The following is a 14,363-nucleotide window of genomic DNA, read 5'->3' as shown; positions in this document are numbered from 1 at the left end:
CTAGATTTCTTAAATACTACAGCTCTTTCAAGTAGGAGAAATGTACTCTTTAGTTTGAATAAAATTAGTGAACATTAAAGGAAAACAAATGACAAAATTATAATTTCTTTTGGTCTGTTCACATCACAACGAACACAGCTACTAGAACCTCACTAAAAAAAAAGTTTAGTCAGTGGAAGGAGGTCAAAATAGAAGCAATAAACACTAAAGCACAAACATTTTAGTTGCTTTTATGAACTAATTCTTATTTTATCTTATATATCCAAAGAATTTTTTGAAGAGTATGACAGAAATGCTCTATTTCTTCTTATCTTCACTTCTATTATACCTATATAACAATTCATTTTATCTTTTTATTGATACCAAAGGGAGAAAGATTAACTCAAATTTAATTTCAAATGTTATTTTTCCAACGGAAGCAGCTGAAAACCATTTAGGCTGATACTATAGATACAATATGAAAGAAATTATCAAACCAATTTAAAATTTACTAATTTAACACAAAATCATTACAAGAGAAAACTTCCCTCAAAGGAAAGTGGAATAAATACACTAACGGATACGTTAGCAAAATAACTATAAAGTCTGGATTTTAGCTCTCTTGTGATTCCTCTGGTGTGTCATTATCTAACATCTGACACAATTTTGGTTTATAATCCAACATTTACAGATAAACATCAGGAAAGGTTAAATTAAAGGGTAATCATGCATTGGTTGTTAGGTTGTTCACAATGACTAATACTTTCCAAATACTCTTTTAAAATGCCTGATAATTTAACATTTATCCACAATTTAATTATCTTCAACAAAAATGTAGGATATAGAAAAATGTACAGTGGGCAAAATAGGTAAAAAAGATGTTTATCACAGAAAAAAATGGACTGTTCACCTAAAATTCACACCAGATGGCGGTAACAACCTACGTAATGGTCAAAAAGAAAGAAATTAAAAACAAATATGTCCAAATATGAAGCTATGTGATATGAAGTGAAATAAAACCAAAAAGAAGTAGCCTACTGAAGACATGAGACGGATGTAGAAAGGCGGGGGGAGGGGATAACTGGACTTAGCCTGTGATTTAAAGGAAGTTAATTATCTGTACCTTGAGTTCAAACTGCTGGCATTTAAAAAGGTTTTTCATGCAATGTGCAAAACACATGTCCCAATAAGTAAAGGCATAGAGCTGCTTCATGACCTTCGCATCACTAAAGATGGCATCGGTTATAGATGCATTTCAAAATGTTCCAGTGAACGCCATCTTTTTACCATAACCTCCTCATGACTGGACATGTTCAATTGGAGTTTGTTCAAACAGTGTTTATTTAATAAAAAAAAATATATATATATATATATTTAAAATGCAAAAATATTTTTTAAACAAATAAAAATTAGTGTTGCATCGATGCTATTCTTTGGCTCCGATACCGATACCCGATACCTGGCTGTGCAGTATTGGCCGATACCGATACCATCTGTTTGAAATTGATGTGTGTGTATAGATGAAGAACTGCATACTACTTGGATGTAAAATAATTGCCATCATGGCTTTGTCAAGCTGCTGCCTACCTTTGTGAATCAGGAAAAAGACTAATACAAAGTGAATCCAGTAGAACTTTTTATTTCCTACCTGGAATGGGTGACAATAGTTGAATAAACTTTTGGCTCTCAAAATGGTATCGATGTCCTATTTGTTGGTACTCGCTGATACCGATACCACCATTTTAGTGCTGGATCGGGGCCCCGCCCCATACTGGTATCGGTGCAACACTAATAAAAACTGAAAAGAGATGTTAAAAATTACTTTTTAAATTCAAGTTGTTGTTTTTTTTGTTTCACTTTTTTTTTTCAAACTACTGCCACCTCGAGGTGAGGTGGAGCCTGGATTGATGACTGACAGCTCAACAAAATAAACTTTATGACAACAATTTAGCTCCATACAGGAGTTTTTAGAAACGTAGAAGTAGTAGCTATGGTTTTTCTTGTTGTTTTTTGGTTGTTTTTTTTGGAAACAGTAAAAAAAAACATTTATTTTCTGCAGCATCTATGAAAGCTCATTACACCAAACTCCAGTATTAAAGATAAAGCGTTCACAACAACATAGAGCGATTAGGATAATAGCCAGCAAAATACAGATAGAGAACAAAGTGACGCTATATATCAACAAGACAAAAATGTCAGTTATATCCCCTTTGCAAAAAGTGTGTTTGGAGTTGAATTTGGATAATAGACAGCAAAAAAAAAAATATATATATATATATATATATTTTTTTTTTTTTATTTTTTTTTTTTATAGCTGCTTAGCATCTCCCAGCTGATCTGGCATTGAAGAATCCAAACATCGATACCAGATCTGTATCTGTATCGGATTGAGACCATCATGATGGGATTGATTCTTTGGTTTTAAGGCTACTACACGCTCCACAAGAACCCAGACATGTTTTCCTGCTCCCGCAGCGAATCATGTCATGCTGTTCCCTCAGCCCTGTCTTTGGGACGCATGGCGGCTTGTTCTCGAAACAATGCCTGGGGAGAACTTCTTTTACTCCGGGTATCTGACTACTGTACTCTGACTGAACAGGATTCAGATGGGTGCGTTTAGGTTGGAAAGCTGCGATACTTTATACTTCTGCTGAAAATAAGTCACGCAGTTCAACCCTGGTGGCTTAAGCTGTGGAACATGCGACCACTTCTCATTTAAAGCGTTTCTTCTATAGATCAGCCTGGTGGGGCAGTCATGCCCTCATAACGCTGCACTCTTCCAGTGTTTGCATTCCTTTCAAATAGATTTCAAAGCACCTAGAGCTCTAATTCATGTCTGCTGGTCAACATTCAGCTCCCTGCCTGTCCTGCTTGGTTCGCCCTCAACTGATCTTCAGTGACACGTATTATAGAATGTCTCTGTTCTTGTGGAGCTTATAGCAGCCTTTAGATGCAGTCTTTTATGAACTGCTGTCAAACATGCAACAGTCAGGTCTCTCCTACTTCTCTCTGAATCCTTTAACAACATTTATTGTAGTTTGATTTAATTGTACACTTCGTTTTATTTCAGAAAAATAGAGAAAAATACCTGCATTGTTGCGGGAAAGTTTATGATTTTGTAGTTTTTCAGCTCTCTACCTTAAAAAAAAAAACAGATTTTGTTTTGATTTGCTCTCAAGTTGTGTTTTGCACATTGCTTATTCCAGAAAGAAATACAAATGTTTGATTTGTTTTCTGTTGATGCTGTTTATTATATAAATATAATTTTATGAAAGTAGTTCCTTGACAAAGTTTAAATCAGAAAAACATTTCAAGGTCTGAAGTTCAATTAAATATCAAACTTCTACATAATAAAGTAATTGTAAAATGAACAGTTTTGCAAACCTCCAGACCTGAACGCCTACAAGATTTACTCTAAACCTTCAAAATTCAAAAGGTTTAGTTAGAAAATGGGTTAAATAAAGTGTTAATGTATTTAATAAAAAAAAAAGTTCAGTACTCACATGGTAATCCCAGTTTACAACATAATCTATTGACTAATTTTGATTTTTGTGGGTCAAATAGGCTGTTACCAAATCTGCCAGGAATATTAGCAACACCATTAAAAGAAAGAAAAAACCTTTTCCATCTGCACATAGATTTTTTTTGTGTGTGTTGTTGAATAAGCACTGTTTCTCCAACCTTAGCTATTCATTCTGCTAATTACCTTCTGGGAAGGTTGTGTACATTAAAGGGTGAAACTTCTGCACCTAATGTTAAACTTTTAGGAGGTAAGTGAAGACTTCCTCACTAAAGTGCATAATTCAAATATTTAAAGTAATATTTTTAGAAGATCATTCCAGCTTTAATATTTCCCCCTTGAGTCCTTAAAAAGAAAAGGTTTCAACGAAATCTAAATGTTTATGGTGTAAAAAGTAAAGTAATGTCCGTATCAGGGGGATTTAACCTGCTTATTTTTATATAAGGTTCTTTTTGATAGAAAAAACAGCAATAAATATTTATCTGTTTTTACCGGAGTGTTCAAATGAAATAAGTTCTGTAAGTATTGTATTGAATTGTATATTTTTTTTTCGTTTAATCTCTCTCCTTTCTGCACAAACACTCACAGGTTTTTCTTTTAACTGGATGAATGAGAAAAAAAAACTTTGACCTCTGTAGAAGTCTTCCTTTGTCCAGCAAAATATCTGCTGGACGTTTGATTTTTGTTCAAGAAATCTAAATTATTCAATTAAAAATGATTTCTGTGAAAATAGATTTTTGGTTTGTTGTCGTTGTTGTTTATATATGCCGGACTATAAATCCCTCTGCATTGTTTTGATAGATCAGTTACAAATCCTGGTTTTAAACTTGGTCTGGTGGTTTGGAGAAAGCTGCAGCTGAAGAAAGATGTTACCCTCAGGGCTGTTTAAACTTTACTGTACATCGCCACAGTCAGATGGCTCCATGGTACTGGGTCATTCATTCAAGACTGCTCATCAATAAATCACGACAACACATAAATGATGAACTATGGGGCTGAGAGATTTCCTGCTCCGGTGGTGTGACTCGAAAGGGCTGTGTCTGATTTACATAACACTAAAAATGTCCATGAAATGAAAGCCTTCATGTTTAAAAACCTCCAACTTGAAATACATTTACAAGGATTTAAGAGTATCTGTGTTTCCTATCGACCCAGCCATTATATGTTCCTCTAAAAGGAAACTATACAGACAAAAAACTCTCTGTACTGCCTGAAGGTAATGTTTAGAGCATGACAGGCGAGCACAAACTGTAAGATTTACAGAAGGACAAGGGGTGTTGCAGAAGTTTGGCGGGTTTTACCTAAAGTTTATACCAAAGATGCACAACAATACCAGATTAAATTTTAAACTACTTGCCAAACATAATGTTCTACAACATAAAAAAAATGCATGGCAGTGCAACTGTATACTCTGTATGCTGAACTAACTCTTCTTCTCTGTGTTCTTGTCAGCTTTTTGTGAAGCAGAGCGAACCTCAGCTGGAGGGGTCCAACATTCAGTGTCACATTTTTCAATACAAGATGCTCTGTTGAAATGTCTGCAGTACAGCATTGTCAGAACATGACCACAAACCAACAATAAAATATAAAATACCTCAGAACAGCGAAGCCATGAGCCAGCGTTACACCCTCTAATGTCAGCAGATTTTTAAAAAGTTTTAAAAACAATTCACTGGACTTTGTTTCCAAGTTTGAAGATGTTTCGCTTCCCATCTAGGAAGCTTTTTCAATTCAGAATGTCAGAAATAGCATTGAGTTTGAGGCCTTTGAGATGGGGGTCATTTGGCTTCTTTGTTAGCCTGCAATACTTCATACCTGTTTATGTCTCTGCAAGGGAGTTGTTAAAGGGCATTGTTAGCCTGGCTGAACAGGCAAGTTTTTCTGTTCCCCTTAAATGATTCCCTTTAAGGACCTTTTTCCTGCAGCTTTAAAAATGTATGTTATCCTGAACTTTAAAACCTTCAGATCAGTCATCATATTTAATACATCTTTGAATGAAAAGGCAATGTAAGCACAAAACTCTTAACTGGGAGGTGGTTTATTGAGCCTATAAGAGAGAAGGTAAGCTAGCTCTGCGCTATGCAACTTCAGCCTAGCCCATTTTAGAAATTTCATTTTGGTGTAGTCCAAACCCCTTAAGTTCTTAGTACAGTCAGCATATATGAAGTTAAAGATATTCTTAAGAACTGTATTTGAAAATAAAAGACTTCATGAATTGCTCATGCAGACAACCATTTCGTATGTTTATGAAAAGCAGCAGGCAATATTGACATAGAAGAACTCCCTTTGTGTCATGATGGGTTCTCAAAGAGCGACCCAAGTATGCAGAACACCACTGACGGACACAGGAATAAAAGTTCAACAAGTACAGAATGTACTGGTTCTGGCTCGGGCCTGGACACTGGTTCACCGGAGTCTGTGTGAGAGACAGTTCAGTTAGCGTTGCAAGTTGGAACTTGATTTCTTGACTATAACTGATTGTACCTTGAGGGTTCTTGAGGTTAGCTTTGGGAGAGTCACTGTTGGATCTGGAGAGGAGTTGATCAGCAGAGTCCGCTTGCTGCTTCAGCGTCTCACGTCTATTAAAGAACAGACCTTGGCTTAGGGTTTTCCAGCTCTTAGTCCTGAGCTGCATGGAAGTTCTCTATGGTTCTTCGGGTTTGGCTCTGAGGGTCGGCTCGGCAGGTTAGCTCTTCCAGAGCTTCACAGAGGAGACACTGGTTTCCTGGAAGACAGAGACAACGGTTAGAATCCAGGCTGGATTCAAAGTCACAAAGTTACACTGAGAGTCTAGGCTTAGGCGCTGACCAACTGGATCAACACTGCGGCGTTGAGGCAAGGTCTGAAGACAGCTTATATAGTGGATCCTCTGATGATCTTGATGGGCTGCAGCTGTGCAGGAGGCTCACTCAGAAGGATCCACAGCGGACTCTGATGGAGAAAGGTGGAACTTCTCCAGCTCCCAACAGTACCCACCCCCCCTCAACGACCGCCCCTTGGCGGTCCGGAAGAGGTCGAAGGGCAGGAACGCTCGTACTCCTCGATAAGGGCAGGGTCGAGGATGTACGAGCCCGGAACCCACTGGCGATCCTCCGGTCCGTAGCCCTCCCAGTCGACAAGGTACTGCCAGCCGCGACCTCGTCGACGGGAGTCCACGATGCGTCGAACGGTGAAGGCTGGATGACCATCGACCTCCAGGGCGGGTGGTGGGGAGTTGGAAGGCGGGCACAGAGAACTCGAGACGACAGGTTTGACCTGGGACACGTGGAAGGTTGGGTGAATCCGGAGAGACTGAGGCAGTTGGAGACGGACGGCTGATGGACTGATGACTCGGGAGATCTTGTAGGGACCTATGAATCTGGGCGAGAGTTTTCGAGACATCCCCTTAAGGGGAATGTCCCGAGTGGACAGCCATACCTCTTGGCCTTCTGTGTACTCGGGGGCGGGACGTCTCCTGGAGTCAGCGAAGCGTTTGTTGGTTTCTGAAGATCGGTTGAGGGTGGCGATGGTTTCTCTCCAGATCTTCTGACAGCGTCTGATGTGGTGATTCACTGACTGGACCGAAATCTCTCTCTCGTCTGCGGGGAAAAGTGGAGGTTGATAACCGAGACTAACCTGAAAGGGAGATTGACCAGTGGAAGCAGATTTGAGGGAGTTGTGTGCGTATTCGATCCATGTGAGATATTGGCTCCAGTCCACGGGATTGTTAGAGGTGGGGCAACGAAGGGTTGATTCCAGCTGCTGGTTCATCCTCTCTATTTGTCCGTTTGATTGTGGATGGTAACCAGAGGTCAGAGAGGGTTTACAGCCGAGAGCAGAACAGAATGCTTTCCAAACCTGGGATATGAACTGAGGACCCCGGTCCGAGAGGATCTCGTGGGGAATGCCGTGTAAGCGGAAGACGTGTTTGACGAGGAGCTGGGCTGTCTGGAAGGCCGTGGGGAGTTTCCTAAGGGGAATGAGATGGCAGGCCTTTGAAAAACGGTCAACAATGGTGAAAATGGTGGACATACCTCGAGAAACGGGGAGGCCGGTGACAAAGTCAATAGCAATATGGGACCAAGGGCGCGAGGGAACCGGAAGCGGCTGAAGCAGGCCAGAAGGAGGTTGATGTGAGGCTTTATTACGGGCACATGTGGAGCAAGCCAACACATACTCCTTGACATCTCTATGGAGGGTGGGCCACCAGAAGCGTCTTGAGATCATAGCTATAGTTCTACTGACTCCCGGATGAGCAGAAAACTTGGCAGCGTGCATCCATTGGATAGGTTCGGTTAGTGGGACCGTTACCTGGGTCGGGTTCAGTAGCCAGGGCGGAGTTGATAAGGTCAGTGATTTCCCAGTTAACCACTCCCACAGTGCAGGAAGCCGGAAGGACTGGTTCAGGCGTCTCGGGATGATCGACGGAGTAAAGACGAGAGAGAGAATCGGGTTTGACATTCTTGGATCCGGGTCTGTAGGAGATGATGAGATTAAACCGTGAGAAGAAGATGGACCACCTGGATTGGCGAGGATTGGCTTGCTTGGTTGACTGGATGTAAGCCAGGTTCTTGTGGTCAGTCCATACTAGAACCGGATGCTCAGCTCCCTCCAGCCAATGTCTCCATTCCTCCAGCGCCAGTTTGATGGCCAACAGCTCTCGGTCTCCCACATCGTAATTCTGCTCAGCGGAAGAAAGTCTACGGGAGAAGAATGCACAAGGGTGGATCTTCTGATCCGTGTCAAGTCTCTGGGATAGGACTGCTCCAACTCCAGAATCTGAAGCGTCCACCTCGAGAATAAATTGTTTAGCAGGGTCAGGCTGCATTAGCACTGGTGCTCTGGAAAATAAAGATTTCAATTTATCAAACGCAGCTTGCGCCTCAGGAGTCCACTGAAAAGTGCGTTTGACAGAGGTCAGAGAAGTTAATGGAAGGGCGGTTTGGCTATAGTTCCTGATGAACCGACGATAAAAGTTTGCAAAGCCCAGAAATCTCTGTAGCTGTTTGCGGTTCTCTGGAACTGGCCAATCTAACACTGCTTTTATCTTGTCCTCAGATGGTTTTACCTGGCCGCCCTCGAGCACAAACCCCAAAAAGGTGACTGAAGACTGGTGAAATTCGCACTTCTCTGCCTTTACGAACAGCTTGTTCTCCACAGTCTCTGTAGAACAAGGCGGACATGTTTCTTATGTTCAGCGAGGTTCCTAGAGTAAATGAGTATGTCATCAATATAGACGAAGACAAACACATTCAAAAAGTCTCTGAGAACATCGTTCACGAGGGCCTGGAAGCAGGCTGGAGCGTTAGTTAGACCAAAAGGCATTACCAAATACTCAAATTGGCCCAATGGAGTCTTGAAGGCTGTTTTCCATTCATCTCCTTCTCGGATCCTAAGAAGATGATAAGCATTCCTTAAATCCAGTTTAGAGAAAACTGTAGCTCCTTGTACAGGTTCGAATGCAGAGGCGAGTAGAGGAAGTGGGTATTTGTTCTTTATTGTGATCTGGTTCAAACCTCGGTAATCAATACATGGTCTCAGGGAGCCATCTTTCTTTCCAACGAAGAAGAACCCAGTGCCCAAAGGAGAAGAAGATGGGCGGATTATTCCTGCAGCTAATGATTCATTTATGTATTTTTCCATGGTTTCTCTTTCAGGCTTGGAAATGTTATACAACCTGCTGCTAGGTAGTGGTGCACCAGGTAAAAGTTCAATGGCACAGTCATACGGTCTGTGTGGAGGTAGGGACGTCGCACTGACCTTACTGAAGACAGGAGCTAGGTCATGGTACTCGGAAGGAACAGAAGAAAGGTCAGGAGAGTCCATCTCCCCCCCACCTCTAGGAGACCCCACCAAGGGGGCAGCCGAACGGAGGCATGTTTCATGACATGAGATGGACCACGATTCCAGGTGACACTCTGTCCAATTAATGTGAGGATTATGCTTCTCCAACCACTCGAAACCAAGCACCAGAGGGGAACATGCAGAAGGAAAAACAAAAAATGTTATTGTCTCTCGGTGGTTACCTGACAGAAGTAGCTCGAGGGGTTGAGTTTGATGGGTAACTTGGTGAAGTCTCTTTCCGTCAATAGCAGAAACACTAAGAGGTTGAGTCAGAGGAATGGTTTCAATTCGGAGTTGTTGGACGAGGTTTGAATCGATTAAGTTCCGTTCACAGCCTGAATCGATGAATGCAGAAAAGGAGAGGCTTTGGTTAGAACAAAACAACGTGGCAGGAAGCAACAATCGAGGAGATTTCTTAGTGTTAATTTGGCCCGCCAGACTCCTCAGATCCTCTGGCGGGCCCAGGCTTTTGATTTAGCCGGGCAGGAAGCGATGAAGTGTCCACTCTCACCACAGTAAATGCATAATTTGCTTAGAAAACGTCTTTGTCTCTCCTCTGGGGTGAGCCTAGTGTGTCCCACCTGCATGGGTTCGACATCTCTTTCGCCCGAATGAGAGGCCTGAATAGGCAGCGATAGAGACTGGGACTTAGGTCTCTGTATGGGCGGCTGCTCTGTAGGGGAAGAACAAACAGTCACGTTATGTGAGGCAGATGAAAGTGTCCCCTGCTTTTTAGAACTCTTTCTGGCACGGATTCTATTGTCCAATCTGATCGTAAGACGAATGAAATCTTCGAGGGTAGCTGGTTCGTCGAGAGTTGCAAGCTCATCTTTAATGTGCTCATTTAAAGCCATGAAATAGGCTCCCTTCAGAGCGCTTTGGTTCCATCCGGAAGCTGCCGCTTTAACCCGGAAGTTGATGGAAAATTCAGCCACAGAAGAATTTCCCTGCTTTAGATTGAAAAGAGCTCGAGAGTCAATTGTTTGATCAGTTTCTTGGTTGAATACCTGAGTAAATTCGGAGATGAAATCAGAGGAATAGCAGTTAAGGCTATCGTCGGTGGCAAATCTTGCCTGAGCCCACTCCAAGGCTCTTCCTGTTAGCTGAGAAAGGATGAAGGTTATCTTCTTGTAATCCGTGGAAAAGCTGCCTGGAGAGTTCTGAAAAATCAGACGACACTGAAATAAAAATCCTTTGCAATCTTTCATGTTACCAGAAAACCTCTCTGGAAGAATTGGGCGGAACTCGGATGACGTCACTGCTGGTGACCTCGGAAGAGGAACTGGACCCGGAAATGGTTGAGGTGCCGGTGCAGCATTAGCGCTGTTCAAATAGTTAGCAAAGCTCTGTAGCATATGGTTTTGAGTATCAACCAGGCGGTATAACTCTTGGGTTTGTCCTTGAATTTGGGCATCCTGCTCCTCCAATCGACGGGTGAGGTGATCTGCTGGGCCTTGAGTTTGCAGAACACCACTGACGGACACAGGAATAAAAGTTCAACAAGTTTATTTTGTTACAAGCACACATAATGTACTGGTTCTGGCTCGGGCCTGGACACTGGTTCACCGGAGTCTACGTGAGAGACAGTTCAGTTAGCGTTGCAAGTTGGAACTTGATTTCTTGATGATAACTGATTGTACCTTGAGGGTTCTTGAGGTTAGCTTTGGGAGAGTCACTGTTGGATCTGGAGAGGAGTTGATCAGCAGAGTCCGCTTGCTGCTTCAGCGTCTCACGTCTATTTATGAACAGACCTTGGCTTAGGGTTTTCCAGCTCTTAGTCCTGAGCTGCATGGAAGTTCTCTATGGTTCTTCGGGTTTGGCTCTGAGGGTCGGCTCGGCAGGTTAGCTCTTCCAGAGCTTCACGGAGGAGACACTGGTTTCCTGGAAGACAGAGACAACGGTTAGAATCCAGACTGGATTCAAAGTCACAAAGTTACACTGAGAGTCTAGGCTTAGGCGCTGACCAACTGGATCAACACTGCGGCGTTGAGGCAAGGTCTGAAGACAGCTTATATAGTGGATCCTCTGATGATCTTGATGGGCTGCAGCTGTGCAGGAGGCTCACTCAGAAGGATCCACGGCGGACTCTGCTCGAGAAAGGTGGAACTTCTCCAGCTCCCAACACTTTGAACTGGGCTAATTTAATGGCATCTAGCTTTAACTCTGCCCTTTGTACTCTGTAAGATACTGGAACCAGGATTTTCCTGAAGGAGTAATCCCAAGGGATAAATAAAGCTGAGTCTAAGTCTAAATCTAAAAATGAAACTTGAACACTGCTTGAAAATATTACACCTTCAAAACCAGCGACAAGAAAGCAACATGACTGAGCATAGAACAAGAAACCCAAATAAGCAAGAATATGTATATGATAATTTCAAACCAAAAATTATATCTTTAAATTGGCAGTACTGATGTATTTTCTGTTCTTTAGTTCTGGACTCTGCACAAATAAATGTTCTTTAATCAAAATTATTTTATCATTGTCCTGCTTTTATGTCATTATGGTGCTGGAAGGTGAACCCTCACCCTTTTCTCAAGACTTTCGCAGCCTATGAAATGTTTACCTCCAATTTGATCCTGTTCACCTCGTTATATTCCATCAAGGAGATAGTGTGTTGAGAGTTTATACTCAGTCTTGGAATGTGGACCAAAAACATTTGAGTGTTGGTCTTATTAGGCCACCTTCTGCTGTGTCTTCAACCAGGTTTGTGCAAACAGGACGATATAGCTCTCTTCAACCCACACATATTAGATCTGTAAAGTGCAAAACTGATGTTTGTCATATTAAGTTTGCTTTTGTTTTTAACGTAACTTCTGTCATTGGCCTTTTGGTTACTTCTATGATCCATCCATGCATTTTCTGACACACTTAATTCAAAGTGAGGTGGCTAGGGGTGCAGGTGTCTATCTCCAGCTGTCTATGTGTGAGAGGCGGGGTCCACCCTGGACAGGTCGCCAGTCCATCGCAGGCCAACATAGAGACAAACAACCATTCACATACACACTAATAACCTAAGGAGAATTTAGTGCAGTGAATGACCTAAGAGTAATGTTTTTGGACTGTAGGTGGAAGCCGGAGTACCCGGAGAAAACCCATGTAGAAAGACACCAGGCTAGGAATTGAACCCTGAACCTTGTTGCTGCAAGGCAGCAGTGCTACCCATTGTGCCACTGAGCAGACCATGATTAATGTTTTTATTTTCAGTTTAGTTGAAGGGCCATATCCTGATAGGTTTGCAGGTGTAGCATAATTTTCCCATTTTTGGATGATGAATTTGATATGCTGTCATCCCTTAGCCCTAATTTAAACTCATCATCCTCCATTAATCCCAGACAATTACTGTGTTCCTTGGTTTTCATGATGCTCTCTGTTCTCCAATTGTCTCTATCTGTTTACTGATAACATAACTGAAGGCATTAAAGGTATAGTTGAGGAGGTTCTTTTTCCAGGTGGATCTTCAAAATAAATAGTCCTCCTAACTTTCAATCATTCTGGTGATATGTTTATGTAACGCCGTCCTACGTGCTCGTCCCCATTTTCATTCCATTCAAATCAAAAATCTTCTTTTGGAAAGTAAGCTGTATGAGCGATGCAAACAGCAACTTTTAAACAGAGCGTACATGAGGGGAAATGGGCTTGTGCACGCTCTTGTTCATATGCATTTTTTTTTTAAGTAGAGAGGGCGGGGCTTTTCAAAAATCCTCGTTTGCTCGTTCCACTGCTTCAGCTACTTCAATCCTTTTCTTACCTGTACTCATCATTTTCTACCAATCCATCTTCTTGTATTAATCATCCTACATGTGTGATCTTTGTTTAATGGTTTATTCAATAATTCATAACTTGATTCCCATTATCGTCTCATATAGGAACTACCTGTTGGTTCAGCAATGTTAAGGGAATGGATCGAAGCAGTAAGGGACATAAAGCTTTTGGTAGTAGTGATCATGCAACTGAAACTTGGTTGTGTACACATCCTGGTTTTCACAACAAATCTAAAACTTTATGAATTTTAGAAATTTTGTTGGATTACAACCACAAAATGACAACACCTTACCCCAGGCTCACACCGACTCCGGTCTTACCATTGCGGTGCGGTGGGTGCGGCGCCGCAGTGATTCCAAGTCATTAAAAAGACGTAAACCTCTCTCACTGGCTGCTGAGCTGTCCGGCTGCGGTTACCGAGACACTCCGGCGCTGCAGAAAATTCAGCAAGAAAGCTATCCTTGCGGCTTGCCAGAGCCCTCCGCAACAAGCTCTCGCAAATATCCTTATTTGGGCCGTGTTATCGCATGAAGTTACGTGAACTCAAGTGAACTTCTGTTAAATCTCCGGACCTGTTGCCGGAGCCGCAGAGCCGCACCGCACCGTAGTCAAAAAGGCGGTGTGAGAGGGGGTGTGCGGGAGTTGTGGTCTCCGTCGGCTCGGTAACCGCACCGGAGCCAGTGTGAGCAAGGGGTTACACTCAAGAAACTGTTTTGCTAACAGAAAACTATAATAAATTATATTTTTTGGTTTCCCCCAAGCATTCTCATGTTCATCCCTAGTTGCCACGATTTTGCCTTAAATGTTTTAGTGATTAACAATGTTCTGCTATCAATGAAGACAATTTGAAACATGTGGGTGGGGAGAGGGATGTCTGGGCCTCCCTACTGCTACCTCTGGATGGATGGATGGATGGATGGATGGATGGATGGATGGATGGATGGATGGATGGATGGATGGATGGATGGATGGATGGATGGATGGATGGATGGATGGATGGATGGATGGACGGACGGATGGACGGATGGATAGATGGATGGATACATGTGTATTTTTAAATATGAAGGCCAGGGGACCTTGAGGACCGGATCTAGAGTCACTAATGATGTGAACGCAGGAGCAATAAGGAAAAATCAGACGAGACCAGGATTTTAATTTTTACCTAGAAAGAACGACTAACCTTCTCTAACATCTCATCCATATACGGAAAGATGCTGTGGATGTTTTCTTTTTCTGGAAAGATCCTGGAAGAGAGTCTGTTAAAAGCCTTAAAGTAAA

This window comes from Cyprinodon tularosa, unplaced genomic scaffold (genome assembly GCF_016077235.1).
Source record: "Cyprinodon tularosa strain WSP-4 unplaced genomic scaffold, ASM1607723v1 ctg377, whole genome shotgun sequence".
NCBI classification, from domain to species: Eukaryota; Metazoa; Chordata; class Actinopteri; order Cyprinodontiformes; family Cyprinodontidae; genus Cyprinodon; species Cyprinodon tularosa.
This window is presented reverse-complemented; position numbering follows the sequence as displayed.